General features: G+C 41.5%; 1 non-coding gene across 1 annotated transcript; it reads right to left on the reverse strand.

Annotated features, from left to right (window-relative positions):
• Positions 1–1,663: 1,663 nt before the first annotated feature.
• Positions 1,664–1,770, reverse strand: LOC120252347. Its single transcript, XR_005533885.1, has one exon. It is a non-coding gene; the product is annotated as a small nucleolar RNA R71 (small nucleolar RNA).
• Between the last annotated feature and the right edge of the window lie 3,152 nt (positions 1,771–4,922).

A 4,922-nucleotide genomic window follows, 5' to 3' on the forward strand; every position in this document is an offset into this window, starting at 1 on the left:
GGATTGCATGTTTTTTACTTCCGATTTCATTATTGGTTGTATCTTGCTCCATGGAGAGCTAAACTCCTAGTGGGTACTTAGACTTGTAAACCTTAGGATGATATTGTTTCTTTGACATTTCTATTTTGTTTCTTTTATTGATATTTTTAATTGAGTTCTAATCTTGAATGCTTGTTGAATAAGAATACCCTTAGAATGACACTAGGATTGAGAACCTATACTTGTAATCCTTGTGAGTGAGTGACACACCATGAAGGTTAGACAAAGCAAGATTGGAGAGGGTCGAGCGGGTGAGTCGAGAGGTAGCAAAACGTCCTCCTTCACCTCCAATGTAATTTATCCTACCTCCACGTTCCAAGAGTTCTTTGCGGTCACAATAGAGTGAAGTGTTAAGAGACGAACTCCGGTGGGGCTTAGTTGTGCAAGCAACAGAGTGAAGGATTGAAGTAATCCTTAGTATCTGGTGCTTAATTGTGATTAGGGGTCTTTCACCTGGGCCAAAGGGTTAGATCTATGTTACGGAATAGGGTTTATCACTTGGAGTCCTTAGAGCTTTAAGCAACTTTACACAATGTTAGGTGTTGAGATTAAATGATTTCAATGCCCGACCATACTGTAGGGTTAATCACGATTGACCTTATGTTTTGGACCGTGTATTTTAGGATTTCCACAACTCATTAAGCATCAGTTAGGAGACATAATAGTTGGTTTTGCACTTGAAGCAATAGTCCTAGGGGGAGCAATGTTTGGGTGCCCCACTTTCTATCGATTGCCTTTCCTCTCATTTTTTATAGCGTCTCCCTTTCTTGTTCTTTTTATTTTTTTTCATATTGATATTGTTCACACCACTATCGATCCATCTTCACTATAGTTAAATAGCAATCCTTGTGTTTTTTATCACTATTCCCTGTATATACGACTACCCACACCATGCTATTATTAATTCAACAAACCCGTGCACTTACCGTACACACGCAAAGGGCGTTTGTCAAGTTTTTTGTGTTGTTGCCATGGAATAGGTATTTTTGAAACACTTTGCACTTTGCTATTTTAGCCAATCCTCACCTATTATATTTCACACTTTCTTATTGTTCCATCATTCTGATTTGTTTTTCTTTCTTTGCTTACAGCTCTAGGTTAGGACCCGAGGGAATCCTTCGATGTTGGTTGAAGGGAATCCTGAACTTGAACGAACACTTCATAGAAGGGGAAAAGAACCTGTGGAATAACAGTCAAATAAAGCTGAGGTAGAAGGTGCACGGTCGAATAGTATGGCGAGCGAGAATGAGCGATGAGAGGACACTCTCGAGTTATGCGACCCATGCATTTTAGGCACACGCTCTAGTATTGTGCGGCCACCGATCATGGCTCGAAATTTTTAAGCTCAAGCTAGGCTTCATCCGGATGTTACAGTGATCGGCCGCAGTTTAATGGTTTGGCCGATGAGGATCCAAACAATCACATTGAGAACTTCTTGGAAGTGTGTGACATGCTCAAGATTAATAGTGTTATGGATGATGCAATCAAGTTGAGAGCCTTCCCATTTTCCTTGAAAGGAAGAGAAAAGCAATGGCTACATTCATTAACTAGAGCATCGATCACTACTTGGGAGGAAATCGTAATTGGTTTTCCTGGCCGATATTTCCCTCCCGGAGAATCCGTGAAGCTTAGGAATAAAATATCAACTTTTGTGAAAAAAGAATTGAAGTCTCTTTTTGAGACGTGGGATTTTTTCAACGAGCTCCTATGGAAATGTCCTCAACATGAGTTCCCCGAGTGGACGATCATTCAGACTTTTTATAATGGGTTGAACCCAAGCACAAGACAGTTGCTTGATGCTGTAGTAGTAGGTACTTTAGGAAGCAAGAGCCCTGAAGAAGCCTGACATTTCATTAAAGAAATGGCCATGAGCGGTTATCAGTGGAACACAAGAGAGAGAGAAAAGGTAGCCGGACTTCATAAGATCGATGCAGTTACTTCATTGGCCGCCCAAGTTGAGTCACTGAGCAAGAAGTTAGGTACTCTAAATTCTCCTAGAGTGGCGGCCTTGACCAGTTGCATTGGGTATGGGGGAGGACATGCTTCGCCCGATTGCCAGATTTCTATTGGTGGTACATCCTTAGTAGAACAAGTGGATTTTATAGGTAATGCAATGAGAAGCCAAGGCAATCCATTTAGCAACACCTACAATCTGGGTTGGAGGAGCCACCCGAATCTTTCTTGGAACAATCAAGAGCTATAAAAGACCATGGAACCACCAAGTTTCCAGCAACAACAACAAGCGTTGAACATGGAAAATGGAGTTTCAGGTTTGGAAACCAAGATGATCGATCTAGAGGAAGCTTTAACCAATTTCATCCAATCGTTGGATATAAATTTTTAGTAGGTCAATGCTACACTTCTCAACCACACCGCTTCATTGCACAATCTAGAGAATCAAGTGGGGCAAATTGTGAAGTCGTTATTGGAGAGACCTCAAGGAAGCTTGACTAGTAACACGGAGACCAATCCAAGAAAGCATGTTAAGGGGATCACTTTAATAAGTGGTTGTGAAGTTGAGGGTAGGAGTCCGAGTGAAAAGAACAATGTTGAAGTACCCGAGGTTGTGGAGGTTGAGGAAGTAGCAAAAGAGAAGGGGTGGCACCCCTACCCTATAAGCTAAGGATCCCTTATTCTTCGAGACTGAAGAATGACCAAAATGATGAGTAATACAATTTCTTGGGTCTATTCAAGCAGTTTCATATCGAAATTCAATTTGTGGAGGTATTGTCTCAAATGCCTCGCTCCGCAAAGTTTCCCAAGGACCTCTTGACTAATAAGAGAAAGTTGGAGGAGAGTGAATCTGTGATGTTAGATGCTTCATGTTCGGCGGTGTTGTAAAAAAATATGCCAAACAAGAAGAAAAACCCCGGAAGCTTCATTATTCCTTGCAACATTAGTAATTTGGGTGAAGAGAAGGCATTGGCGGATTTAGGGGCTAGCATCAACGTCATGCCTTACCCATTCTTTCAAAAGCTAGGCTTGGGAGAGCCTAGGCCTACTCGGATAACACTTTAATTGGCAGACTGAAAAGTGAGACATCTGAGGGGCATCATTGATGAGGATATCAATGTCCCATTGATACTTGGAAGGGCGTTCTTATGTACTTCCAAGGCTCTTATCGACATGGGTGGTAGGGAGTTGACTTTACGAGTTGGGGATGACAATCTTGCATATCGCCACGCCGAAGCTATAAGACATTCTCTAGACTTTTGATGATACTCTTTACTTTTGACACTACCCATGAACTAATAGATGAATATGTGAGGAAATGATATGTCCGGACCGTGCAAGTAATTTCTAGACTAAGAAGTGGAGAATGAAGAAGATGTGATGCCCGGTCTACAAGATAAGGTACAACCTACCCATGGGATTGATGAAGAAGATCCAGTAAGATAAAGCGAGCAAGGGAGATGTCACAAGAAAATGCACCAAGGCTAATGGAGATGTGCAAGAACAAATAAGGGTGATTTACTCTCATGTGGTAACATGCTCTGACAACCCTCCTCTACCTTGATGTTCACGGTGTTGTAAAAATATGCCAAACAAGATGAAAACCCCGGAAGCTTCATTATTCCTTGCAACATAGGTAATTTTGGTGAAGAGAAGGCATTGGCGGATTTAGGGGCTAGCATCAACGCCATGCCTCACCCGTTCTTTCAAAAAGCTAGTTTTGGGAGAGCCTAGGCCCACTCGTGATAACACTTTAATTGGTGGACCGAATAGGAGACATCCGAGGGACATCATTGATGAGGATGTCAATGTCCCATTGATACTTGGAAGGCCATTCTTGTGTACTTCCAAGGCTCTTTACGAGTTGACTTTACGATTTTGTGATGAAAAGCTTGTATATCACTCGGAGCTATAAGATATTCTTTAGACTTTTGATGATACTCTTTACTTTTCTTGACACTACCCATGAACTAATAGATGAATATGTGTAGGAAATGATATGTCCGGACCAAAGGCAAGTAATTTCTAGACTACAGAAGTGGAGAATGAAGAGTTGTGATGCCCGGGTCTAGAAGAGAAGGTGCAACCCTACCCAAAGGGATTATGAAGAAGATCCAGAAGATAAAGTGAGCAAGGAGACATCACAAGAAATGCACCAAGGCTAATGGAGATATGCAAGAACAAAGTAAGGGTGATTTACTCTCATGTGGTAGCATGCTTGACAACCTCCTCTACCTTGAAAAGATTATGTTCATCATGCTTCCGAGTTATGGGTAAGAGGGAAACATTCATCTAAGCCCCCTGTGAGTTAAGAAGAGGTACGTCTAAGTTTAGTGATGTTAAACAAGCACTTCTTGGAGACAAACCCAAGACTTTACTATTTTTCTTGGTTTTAATTTAGAGCTTGCATTTATAAGGGCTTGAGTGTTGGTGTCTTAATCTTTTAGCATGATTTATTTGTGATTTTTCTCATGGATCATTGGTATTTTGGTCTCGCTTAATTGTGATTAGTGAAGTTCTTGGTCGTTTGAGCATGTTGTGCATGATTCTCTCGCGTTAGTTCTTCATAATGTAGGCAGTGCTCGAAGTTGGTGTATATGTGCAAAAATTTTCACTGAGTTTCGTAATTTTTCTAAGTCATCCTGAGAAGATACAAAGTGGTGTGGAATTTCCACACGGGTATGTGTTTCTATTCAGAGCTCAAATTCTCAATCCTGAGAAGACACAGGGCATGTGAATGCCCCTGTGAATAACCCTGTGAATGACCTTGTGATAGTCACACTGCCGTAGGTAATTTCCACTGCGGGCGAGTGTTTCTCTATATAGTTCGAGCTCTATCTCTATAAGACACAAGGGTGTGTATCTGCCCTCGTGGATGACACCGTGAATTATACAGGCAAAGGGTAATTTCCACATGCCCATGTGAAACT

The sequence above is a fragment of the Dioscorea cayenensis genome, chromosome 20, assembly GCF_009730915.1.
Source record: "Dioscorea cayenensis subsp. rotundata cultivar TDr96_F1 chromosome 20, TDr96_F1_v2_PseudoChromosome.rev07_lg8_w22 25.fasta, whole genome shotgun sequence".
Classification (NCBI taxonomy): Eukaryota; Viridiplantae; Streptophyta; class Magnoliopsida; order Dioscoreales; family Dioscoreaceae; genus Dioscorea; species Dioscorea cayenensis.